This window comes from Hemiscyllium ocellatum, chromosome 24, assembly GCF_020745735.1.
Source record: "Hemiscyllium ocellatum isolate sHemOce1 chromosome 24, sHemOce1.pat.X.cur, whole genome shotgun sequence".
In the NCBI taxonomy this organism is placed as follows: Eukaryota; Metazoa; Chordata; class Chondrichthyes; order Orectolobiformes; family Hemiscylliidae; genus Hemiscyllium; species Hemiscyllium ocellatum.
In genome coordinates this window covers 11,960,962-11,974,164 of record NC_083424.1, presented here as the reverse complement: position 1 = coordinate 11,974,164, position 13,203 = coordinate 11,960,962, and positions in this window count along the sequence as shown.

Sequence of the window (13,203 nt, the reverse complement as noted above, 5' to 3'; positions counted from 1 at the left end):
AAGTAATCTAATCTAAAAACATGTGGTGCTGAACCCTAGAACCAAAACCCCTGCCTTCCATTCCTCTTAACTTGCACATTTACATTTTCTGATAAGGTAATGTATGCAGCATTGCAGAATACACTGTGCCATTTAGCCTTATTGGACAGTGGAAATCATTGAGCTTTGTTTGTGGATCCCATTGCTGTCCAGGCCTCCTTACTCATAAGAAGTATCCCCTGCCATTCTTGAAGAGCCCAGAGGAGAACTGCAGAGGGGCATTGTGAAACCAGGGGGTGTTGCAGCTGGGGGTCATGGCTTTCCAGGAGGTAAGGACAGCAGCTTGCTGGAGCAGGGGAATTTTAAAAAGATTTCCACTCACATTTCGAGATTAGTACAGATTACAGGAAGTAGCTGTTAGAAAACTCTCTCATTAAACTGTTTATTTTTATTCACGGGATTTGGGCAGCACTGGGTAGGCCAGCATTTATTATCTATCTCTAACTGCCCAGGGAGCAAATAGAAGTCAACCACCTTGCTGAGGGTCAGGAGTCATATGTAGGTTAGATCTACAAATGGCAGATTTCTGTCCCTGAAGAACATTTGAGAACCAGACAGATTCTTAAAACAAATGACAGCAGATCATCTCTTTTCACAAGATTGTACTGAGCTAAAATTTTCACCATTTGTCCTGGTGGGGTCAAGGAATTAACCTGGGGGTGTGGGCTATTAACTCAGCAACATTGCACAACACCACCATCTCCTTCCGCATTCTCGTTTTGTACAGTCATAGAGTCATACACCATGGAAACCGACCCTTTGATCCAACCAGTCCATGCCGAACATAATCTCAAGATAAACTTGTCCCACCTGCCTGCTTCTGGCCCATATCACTTCAAACATTTCTTGTTCATGTCCAAATCCAAATGTCCTTTAAACATTGTAATTATGGCCACATCCATGACTTCCAAGTCCATTTCATACACGAATCAAATACTTTGCCCCTCATATCTTTTTAAAATCTCCCTCCTCTCACCTTAGATATGTGCCTCCTAGTCTTGATATCCTTCATCCTGGGGAAAAAGCAACTATCATTGACCCTATCTATATACCTCACGATTTTATAAACTTCTATATGGTCACCTCTCAACCTCCTACGCTCCAGTAGAAAAAGTCCCAGCCTATCTGGCCTTTCTTTATAACTCAAACCTTCCATACCTGGCAATGTGCTGGTAAATCTCTTCTGACCTCTCTTCAGCTTATTAATATCCTTCTTACAACAGGGGGACCAAACACAGTATTCCAGAAGAAGCCTCACCAAGGTCCTGTACAACCCCAACATGACTTCCCAACTCCTATACTAATTCTCCTCCTCATCAGAAGAACTGACAGGCTTGAATTCTTATAATACAACCTCAGGACAGCCCTCTGCAGCAACAGAACTACTTTTTGGAAGCACAGTCATCATTGTGGTGGATGTGGCAGTCAATTTGCACACAACATGCTGTGTGCAAATGACAGTGCAGTGATGAGCAGAATAGATTATGTTGGGATTAATATTGGCTATGACACAGGGGAAAAAACTCAACTGCTCTTCCTCAAAATAATAGCTCTGGGCATCTTGGACATTCACCTGAGAGGGCAGACATGATCTCCCCTGAAAGGTGACATCTCCATCATTGCTACTCTGAAGAGGGTTGGTTTCACTGGTGCCTACTCTGGTCACTGTTCACATGAGCAAATTCAACTATAGGAAGCATCGTTCCCAGGATCAATTCCACACATCCTCTTCCAGGGTGGTGACTGGATTACCATCAATCACTGGAAGCCAGGCCATTTAGTTTCTTCAAACATGCAGAAAAAACCCTGCATTTATCTGATGCCCATCAAGTGAAATTTCTTTTAAAAAATCACTCCGCTTCATAGAAGAAAAAATTGAAAGGAAGCTACAATCATTTTAAAAGTTCACTGATTGAATCTCATAAGTTCTTGTCATGTCTTGCTTTGTATTACCATCAGACATTGCATTTAACCTTCAAATTGACCCTTGAAGCTCTTGAGTTTGTTTTTATTTCATGGGCAATATAATTTTTGGTTCAGTGAAAGGTAATTACATTCCATCGTTTATTTAGTCTAGCTAACACCTCATGCTTATTTCTCAAATGGTGGTTGATGCTACAATAGTGTTCAGTATGAATTTATACATTTCTGCTCGCTGGCTTGTCTCTTCCCTGGATACAGACTATTAATAAAGATATTGTTGTCAACACAAGATTGCACTTTAGTTGTTGTTTTCCACGAAAAAATTTTGTCATAAAAGTGTCAACACAAGCTACTGTTGCGATATGTCAGAGCCCAGTGGTGAACGAATGCCTGTTAGATTCTATCACAGCATCTGCACTGTGATTTGGGATGTACATATACCAGCCTCTCAGTGTTTGGAATTGAATTAGAAATAGCACACCCACTCAGATCTTTCCCTAATGGTCACACAGTCCAATGCTTTGTGTTCTTCTAGAGATTTTAATGATACAAGATATTAACAGTCTTTTTCAACTGTTGTGCTACTGAGACTTTATAAACTGTGTCCAGTTTTGGTCCCCACACCTCAGGAAGGACATACTGGCACTGGAACGTGTCCAGCGGAGATTCACACGGATGATCCCTGGAATGGTAGGTCTAACATACGAGGAAAGGCTGAGGATCCTGGGATTGTATTCATTGGAGTTTAGAAGATTAAGGAGAGACTTAATAGAAACTTACAAGATAATACATGGCTTGGAAAGGGTGGACGCTAGGAATTTTTTTCCGTTAGGAGAGGAGACTAGGACCCGTGGACACAGCCTTAAAATTAGAGGGGGTCAATTCAGAACAGAAATGCGGAGACATTTCTTCAGCCAGAGAGTGGGGGGCCTGTGGAATTCATTGCTGCAGAGTGCAGTGGAGGCCGGGACGCTAAATGTCTTCAAGGCAGAGATTGATAGATTCTTGATGTCTTGAGGAATTAAGGGCTACGGGGAGAATGCGGGTAAGTGGAGTTGAAATGCCCATCAGCCATGATTGAATGGCGGAGTGGACTCGATGGGCCGAATGGCCTTACTTCCACTCCTATGTTTTATGGTCGTATGGTCTTAAAAGTTAATAATGATAAATATTAATCTGCTCTTCATAGGTGCTGGTAAAGCAGCTCCAAGGCTTTTGATTTTTCTTAACCTTTTGAACATTTCCCCAAATTAAATTGTTTGAATTTTATAGACCAGAGCAGACCCCTCAAAATTTACTAACAAAGGTAGTCAAGATCCAAAACCTTTTCATATTTTAAAGTTAAATGCGAGTTTCTGTGTTCCAGATGCAATTCAATTGGTCAAACTACCGACACTAAGCAATACACAATTTATTCAAACACTAGTAAGATGCAACAAAAAAAAGAGGAGCTTCAAATGACTTAACTCTATTAGAAAACTTAACAGAATAATAAGTCGAAGTGTGTGATGCTGAAAAAGCATAGCAGGTCAGGCAGTGTCAGAGGAGCAGTGGAGTCGATGTTTTGGGCATCAGTCCTTCATCAGGAATGTGGGGGTGGGAAAGATTATTTTACTACTAAACAGTGACTGTTCCAATATAGTTGCATCCCATAAACACAACACAGCAAAAGGCACATTCAGAAAACAGATTATCCCACGTACAATTCTATCAACAAGGGAGAGATACATGCAACAGCAATCCAGAGAGAGATTGTAGCTGCTGGGAGGGAGTGTGGCAGCTGGGAGAGAATGTGGCTGCTGGGAGAGATTCGCTGCCTTTCAGATGTGCTGAGAGCCTGCTGCAAGTGAACTAAAACTCCTGGATCTGTGAGCATTTTACCACACCCACTCCGGCTGCTGATAGAGTCATAGAGATGTCCAGCACGGAAACAGACCCTTCAAACCAACTCGTCCATGCCGACGAGATATTGTAGACTAATCTCTTCCCATTTGCCAGCACTGGCCCATACCCCTCCAGACCCTTCCTATTGACATATCCATCCAGATGCCTTTTAAATGTTGTAATAGTACCAGCCTCCACCATTTCATCTGGCAGCTCATTCCACACACGCACCACCCTCTGTGTGAAAAAGTGCCTGAGGTCCCTTTTAAACATTTCCTCTCCCACCTTAAACCTAAGCTGTCTAGTTCTTCAATGGTCCAAGGTTAAAACAAAAGGCCCCAGGGATCAAAAGTTGTTTCTCTCCTCATTGACTGCTTGGCATCTGTCTCCCAATCTCTGTCTCTGAAGCCATTGTATCATAACAGGAAAGATGTCATTACGCACCTTCAGCACAGATGGGACCTGAACCTGGGACTCCAGGTTCTCAAGTGCCTTTGGGCATGTAAGTTGCTTATATTAACTAATATCGCTCATTAACTATAAGATCTAAATAGGTTCTTTACCATTCATAGGAGCAATCTTAGAACTCAGTAAGTAAACTGTGTAAAGACATTAAAAGCACTGGTATTACAGGGAGAGCTATCAGTTGTGACTCAGTTTTAACATATTTTCTTCTGATGCAAAATATTCAGGGTTCAAGCTATGCTCCAGAGATTTGAACACAAGAATCCTGGCCATAGTTCAGTGCAGCACTGAGGTCCTGCTGCACCGTTGGAAGTGTAATCTTTCAGAGAGGATTTAGATGGGATAGATCAAACCAAAGCCCTGGCTACCTTCTCAGGTAGATGTCAAAGATTCCATGGCACCATTTTAAGGAACAGCAAGAAAATTGTTTCTGGTGTTCTGACCAATAATTATACCTCAACCAACATGTTAAAACACATTATATGGTCATTAGGGGTGGCACGGTGGCTCAGTGGAATAGTATTGCTGCCTCATTGTACCAGGGACCCAGGTTCGATTCCTGCCTCAGGTAACTTTCAATGTGGAGTTTGCACATTCTCCCTGGGTCTGCATGGGTTTCTTCCAGGTGCTCCGGTTTCCTCCCACAGATGTGCAGGTCATCTGTGAATTGGCCATGTTAAATTGCCCATAGTGTTAGGTGGCTTAGTCAGGGGTAAATGTATGGGACTGGATCTGGGTGGGTTACTCTTCAGAGGGTCAGTATGAACTTATTGGGCTGAAGGGCCTGTTTCCATATTGTAGGGAATTTAATCATTATCTCATGCCTGTTGGTGGGAGCTTTCTGTGCAAATTAATTGTTGTGTTTTCTCCATTACAACAGGGACCACAATTCCACATGGGCTCCATTGGCTGTTAAGCACTTGAAGTACCCATCAGCTGTGAAAAACATTATATAAATGGAAGCCTTTTTTTAAGAAGGATTTTGAGAGAATAGATGGGAAAAACTTTTGCCACTGACAGGAAGGACCAGTGACCAAACAATGCAGGTATAAATAGTTGGCAGCAATTAAATGACAGTTAAGAAGATTTTCTTTTTACACAGGAAGTTGTTATAGTCTAGAATGGACTTACTGAAAGGCTGGTGAGAGAAAATTAAACAGTCAGTTAAAGAAAAGAAATTGAATGAACTTTTGAAAATAAAAGGAGGGAATGGGAAAGGAGCAGGAACTAGGATTAGTTGATTACGTCTTTGAGAGAATTTGCACAGGACTACATGGCTTCTTTCTATACTGTGTAATTCAAACTGAAGACATGAACCTTTGGCTTGCGTAACACAATGGCCTCTGTTGTGTCATGTCTCATGGTTAGTTGTCAGTATGTCTTTAAAAGACATGCTTATGATATCACCATATGACCTCGGGGAAGAAAGATCACATATTTCATCTTCAAGATCACTTGAACCATGTTATGCTGCTTAAAGCATGCTTTTCAATCCTTTTCCTTGTAACCTATTAACTTAAAATTTTCCCAGACACTAATGTTCCTGCGAATGTAATCTTAGTATTTGATAACTAGCTGTAATGACTGCCTGGTGAATTCTTGAATACCATGATGTCCATGTTGAGTTTCTTATGATATCAGGGATAGCACAACCATTGCTGCATTGAGTTAAATGCCCTGCCAAATGCATATTAATCTCCATCTCCTTAACAATTTTGAGAGGAATACCAGCCTCTCTGCTTTCTGAGTTCTAGCTTTCGACATATTCAATTTCAGCAGCAATATTATGCTACTGTGTCAGTAGCTCAGCTTTGATTTCAATGGAAAAGGATGTTGCCATTTAAGACTTCAGTCTTACCTCGGGACTCTCTTCAGCTGTGCTCTGCTGAATCCTTGCCACAGAATTGAGTAAGCATTATAGCTGTTTTCTTGTCAATGAAATGGGCAGTGAGCGTATTGCTTTAGAGATAGGACAACTTCTACCAATCAGCACAGCAGAGCTGCACACAAATCCATTACACACCTGGTCCTCCCGTAATTTTAAAATTAAAAGTTTTAAAAACTGCAGTGTAGTTTGAAGTGATGTTAAAAATAGTGCTTAACGATTTTCTAAGGGAAAAATGTAATGCGTGAAAACTATGGTTATGGACAATCTGAATCGCACAGTGACACATTTTCAGACTGCCCACTGGGAGTAAAGGGAATGGACTCTTTCTCTGTGAGTCTCTGCATGACAAATACAAAGAAAAATGAAAACAGATCCACTTTTAAAATTTGTCCTTGAGATGGGGGCGGCACTGGCAAGACAATATTTATTGTTTTTATCCCATGAGCATTAGCAGTCCCATTATTTGGGACTACAGATTCCTTTCCCTCAATGACATTGCTACAGTCCAACACATTTATTGATCACTTCCTGGTAGCAGCTGACAAATTACAGCTCATACTAATATTCATTTTTATTCATTCCTGATTCATTCCTGACATTCGTGTATTGCTGGCAAGGTCAACATTTGTGCCTATCTAACTGCATAACCCCAGAGAAACATTTCAATATCTGCTTGTGATATTGTAAAACTGCAGACAGGCATATTGTTTTAGGAACAATCTTTACAACTGTCCATCACATTCCATGAACTCTCTGTATTGTTATTTACAATAAGATAGAGTTGCTACTATCATCCCTTTTCAGTGCAGGGATCTATAAGGTCTGCTTTGGCTTGCGTGGCAGAATAAAATACTTGGTTGTTTAATGAAGGGAAGCTCTTTTCTTAAGCTAGGAGTCATTTATTGCACAGAAACAAGTGTACACAAATCACGTCAGGGGTTAGCTCATTTGCCTGGACGTCTGGATTTACAATGCAAAGGGATGCCAACACCAAGGGTCATGGCTGAGGTTACTGCGAAGGATTCTCCTTCTCAAAGCTTTTCCCACCACCAGCCCCCCTCCACCCCCTGAGGTGTGGTGACCCTCATGCTAAAATCTTCGAGGAGAAAGTGAGGTCTGCAGATGCTGGAGATCAGAGTTGAAAATGTGTTGCTGGAAAAGTGCAGCAGGTCAGGCAGCATCCAAGGAACAGGAGATTCGACGTTTCGGGCATAAGGGCTTAGGAAGGGCTTATGCCCGAAACATCGAATTTCCTGTTCCTTGGATGCTGCCTGACCTGCTGTGCTTTTCCAGCGACACATTTTCAGCTCTGATCCTCATGTTAAGCCATCGCCAGTTGTCTCTCTGAGAGAACAGACTATGGTCTGGTCAGAGCATGGTAAATTTACATTGACCTTACATTCATTTGATAGACACTCTTACAGAGAATATGAGGAAGACCAGATGGTAGATCTTCTTGTTTTGGGACCCTAAGGTGTTCTCCCACCAAGAATGTTTGATATTCTCATTAGTGAGGGATGCTTAAGGCACTCCTCAGCATTAACCCTTTCCGACTCTTGCATCCTAGCACAACAGATATGGTCATCAAAGTTTATCATCCACTATTTGCCTTGTAATTAAGTTTTTTTTAACCTTTTGGAAAGGAATTGCATGGACAGGAGTTAAATCAAATATACAATGTTCAGAAGTTTTTTTGTTTTGGTAATGGTCAATATGTATTCTGATATTCCACATTCCATAAGGAGGTTAATTATATAACTGAAAGACATGATGCTTTAAAGGGATACTAAATATGTAAATTAGAGCTAAAGTAAAAGAAGGGTTGCTAGGTAAGTTCAGTTGAAGAGGAGGCCTGTTTGGGAGCTTAATGGCCTTTCTTTGTGTTGTGAATTCAATGTAAAATTAAAATCTAAAGTTTGGCTCTGCAATAATTTCTGCTTTTCTTTCGTAAACACTTCCCAGGGTTCTGCAGACAACATAAAGAATAAAGTCAGGTTCAGTCAAAATGTGTTTCCAAAAGAAGAAAAATTATGGAATTGTCAAATTATAGAATCATACAACACAGAAAACTGCCACTTAACCTGTCATGCCTATAGTCTGAAAGTGCCAAGCAATTGGTCCCACTGATTTGTTTCTTAACCAAAGCCTTACAATTTTGTATTTTTCCTTATCCAAATAGAAGGAACATCATCCTTCTCGCCTCGGGCAACTGTCTGTGGAGTTTGCACATTCTCCATGCGTCTGTGTGGGTTTCCTCTGGGTGCTCCGGTTTCCTCCTACAGTCCAAAAATGTGCAGGTTAGGTGAATTGGCCATGCTAAATTGCCCATAGTGTTAGGTGAAGGGGTAAATGTAGGGGAATGGGTCTGGGTGGGTTGCTCTTCGGAGGGTCGGTATGACGTGTTGGGCCGAAGGGCCTGTTTCCACACTGTAAGTAATCTAATCTAATCTAATCTAATCTAATCTAATCTACAGAGGGCAAGTTGTCTATTTTCCTTGTTTCAATCTTTCACGATATATCCAAATTCCAAGCAGAATCTGTTTTCTTTCAGTTACTAAAATTTGAGGTTCTGTGTTCTAGGCTCACTGACATTTCCTGGGAGTATTAGTAACTGGAGGAGAAGTTATCAGCTGTCACCTTGAAAACTCCCCCTCTCCCATTTGAAAATCCCCTCCTTCAGCATTCTATCAATGTTGCTCATTTTCATTTTGCCTGTCAGGCTATCTTGGGGATTGTGAGCATCACATTATAATACAAGGTCATCCACTAATTCAACAGTGGATATCCTCTTGTATAAACACATTTTGGCTGAATTTGCCTTCAATCTTACTGCCGTTCCATCTGCAGAACACTGTAAAATGCTATCAAAATCTGGAAGTGTTTAGAGTAAAAGATCAGCAATGTTTTCAGAGCAAAGCTAGATTTGCCATTTTATCTCTGACATTTTCATTTGAGACATTTTTGCCAAAGATATATTCCAAATTGTATTTGATTGTTTTAATGTCTTTTTTCTTTCAAATTATTGTTGCGTGTGTTTGCCTTTCAGTTAGATTTTTCAGACAAGAACATTATTGTTGGAAGGGGCGCTGTGTCCTGTGTCTTAAAAAGGGATTAATGTACTTGGAACACGGCACCTGATTGCTGAATAGGTAAGTCTGAATGTTACCTAACCATGCCTCCAAAAACTCATCCAAATCTTTTATATAAATGACGAACAGTTGTGGATGACACCAAAAGTTATTTAAGAGTACAATGGGATCTTGATCAATTGGGCCAATGGGCTGAGGAGTGGAAGCTGGAGTTTCATTTAGATAAATGAAAGAGGTTATATTTTGTAAAGAAGAACAAGGGCAGAACTTATATAGTTATATAGTTAATGGTCGGAATCTGAGGTGTGTCTTTGAACAGAGACCTAGGGATTTAGGTTCACAATTTATAATTAACCTCCTTAAAAGTTACGTCACAGATGGACAAGGTGGTGAAGAATGTGTTTAGCATGCTTGTTCTCATTGCTCAGAACATTGTGTATAGGAGTTGGGATTGGAGAAAGTAAGGATTGCAGATGCTGGAGATCTGAATCAAAAAAAGTGTGGTGCTGGAAAAGCACAGCAAGTCACTCAGCATCCGATGGGCAGGAGAGTCGACATTTTAGCATAAGGTCTTCATCAGAAAATTCCTCGTGAAGAGCTTATGCTCGAAATGTCGACTTTCCTGCTCCTTGGATGCTGCCTGTCTGGCTGTGCTTTTCCAGCACCACACTATCGGAGTTGGGATATCATGTTGCAGTTGGACAGGACATTGGTGAGGCCACTTTTCGAGTATTGTGTCCAGTTCTGGTCACCTTGCTATACAACGAATAGTATTAAATTAGAAAGGGAGCAGGAAAGATTTACAAGAAAGTTACTGGGACTGGAGAGTTTGCATTATAAGGGGAGGTTGGAAAAGGAGGGACTTCTTTCCCTTAAGTATAGAAGGTTGAGAGGTGACCTTATAGAGATTTATAGAATTAGGAGGGGCATAGATAAGATGAATAGCAAAGGTCTTTTCCTTAGGGTAGGGGAGTTCAAAACTAGAGGGCATGTTTTTAAGGTGAGAAGAGAAAGATTTTAAAGGGAACTGTGGGGTAAAATTATCACACAGAGGGTGGTTTGTATGTGGAATGAACTGCCGGAGGAAGTAATAGTTGCAGGTACAGTTGCAACATTTAAAAGATATATTGACAGATGAATGAATAGGAAAGATTAAGAGGGATATGGGCCAAATGCAGGCAAGTGGGAGCGGTTTAGTTTGGGAAATTTGGCGTGAATGGGTTGGGCTGAAGGGTCTGTTTCTGTGCTGTGTGGCTCAATGACTTTATGACGTTACAGGCCTTTACATTTCCAAATGAAATACTTATATTTATCTTGTACTTTTCTTGACACCAGCCAGCATCGTCCCACAGCCAAAGAAGCACTTCTGAAGTTTGGTCATAACTGCAAAGGGCATTCTCTGCACAGCAAACTTCCAAAGACAGCAATGTCACAATGAGCAAACAATGTAAGGGATAAATTAGGGCCCAGTCAGAACTTCCCCCTTCTTCAAAAGGTCCATGGGATCTCTTCTATCCACCTGATAGGATTTCAGGTCGCATTCTACCAAGAGGAAGATACTCCCAGGAGTACAACACTTCCTCAGTCCTGCACTGACAAATTATCTTTGATTAAATGTTCAAGTCTCTGGCTTGGGACTCGAACCTATAACCCAGTTGCATTAAATCACAGCAGAGCATTTCTAGCATTTGCCAGTCACCTTCACAGCCGCTAAAACGTTTTGGGTTAGAGTAGCAGCAAAACAAAACATGATGACATAATTCAGGTAGATTCCCCCACTGCAAGGAAGTTAAAGTCAGATGAGTATTTCCATAGTACCCATTTAACAATGTGAAATTCTGTGTTCATTAATCTGCTGTCCATAATTTCCTTTCAAGCATACGTTTCTAATTTGTGCACTGTAACATTCACATATTTGTACATTTTGATTGAGTGCATTGTTAATTTTTTTCTGAATTTCCACTGGATGTCTCTATGCTGAGCAGCTTGGAGAACTGCCATTTGAAATGACAGCAGTTTGGTTCTTAGTTCCAATGATGCATGGAATCTTATTTATCCCATTGCCTTGGATTATAACAGATTTGTTCTGTTATTACACATTTGACCTTAAAGCTACTGGTGGAGAGGTGAATTTGGGTGAACTACTAAGGCTGGCTTAAGTCAACTGTGCAGTTTATATTCTCAATTGGTAATAAAATGGTTTGATTCTCTTCCTTATTGACTTTAAATATGCTAATTTCTTCGAAGGTTTGTCCTTGGAGTCCCTGTCAAATAAAGAATTGCACATGTACCTGAGAGCTATATCTCTGTAAAATAGAATGCATTATTATTGTTATTACTACATAATATAGCTGAGAATTTATCCAATAACATGACTATGTTGTAACAAAACCCACCTCTGAAACAGTGTAACCAATTCCTAACATTGATGAACCTCATGCTTGTCTTAGGGCAAATTGATGGACCCAACTTCAAAAGGAGGTAGTTCACTTGCATCCACTTGACACCTTTGGGAATCAGTATTGGTTGAACTGGGGCAGTCAGGGTAATAGACATATCTGGAAGTGCTGTCTCAGATTTTCAGGGAAGAAAGTTATTTCTCTCCATTTGGGAAACCATTAGGTGGTGTGGACCGGAGATCCTTGGAGTGCACAACTACTCATATGGGGCTGGGACTAAAGGCCTTATCGTGTTTCAGAGAACACATAGAAATGATCGCAGCAGTAAAGAAATTCCTCAACAAAGAAGTCAAAATAGGAACTTTCAGGGAAAGCAAAGCAAAGGCCAACTCAAGTAAGTTGCAGAAAAAATAAATGATGAAAAGAAAGTAAGAAATAATGGGATGAGAAAGCATTGTTAACCCTTTAAGGTTTCTTCTTCCACAGACTCTGCATATTTTATCATGAATTCCATTCCAGTCCTTTAAGCTCCAGAGAAAAGTTCTTCTTTTACAATGTTCCCTTAGGGGTGATGAGAAAAAAAGAGACTACTTCATCACATCAACTGAACACTCAAGCATTTGAACAAAGGACCCAGAGATGGAAGGATTGTGTACTAATCCATTGATTTATACAGTTCCCCAGAGCACTTCACATAGGAGCTTGGATCAATTGTGTGCTGCTTTTCATCTCTCTTTGATCATATCTCACATTGGTTTGACCGTTCCTTTTTTGACGTTTACTTTATTCTGCAGTAAAGACGAATGGAGGTGAAAAACAATAAAACTTACTTAAGAGTGGAGCAAGGTGCTGGACTCCGAAACTCAACACCCACGACATACCATCAGAGATGGACTGGGATTTCTGGTTGTTCTCAGCCATCAACATTAACCATATCTCGCTCATCGGGTTATAAAGCAGGAAACAGGGAAACATTAAGCCCGATTGTGACTTTGTTTGGGTGATTGAGCTTAAAAACTGACCTATCATGTCAACAGCATTTTAAAGATGTTGGGACAATAAGATGAAAAAGAAAGGTTTGGGGGATATGGGCCAAACGCCGGAAAATGGGACTAGTTTAGTTAGGGAAACACAGTTCTCGTGTACGAATTGGACTGAAGGGTCTGTTTCTGGGGGGTATGACTATGATTCTAAAAGTACAATGGATGAGATGAGAAATTTTTCTTTTTACATTGTAGAATTGTTAGGACGACAATATTTCTGACCAGCTACAGCGGCGAGGGCAGAAGGTTTTATAATAATAAAGCAAAATGGTGACCCTGTCTGTATTGCACTTTCTGTGTACTCAGGGAAATTTCGGTCCTGATCAAATTGAAGCATTTTTCCAATCTCGAGTTATTGACTTACGAATCCCTTCTGATAGCAATTTTTGCCTTAGTGACAGCAATGCGTGATCTTTAATTTTTGTATTCAGGCCACAACTTATTGATTCTGAGTCCATGAAAATGTGATGTCT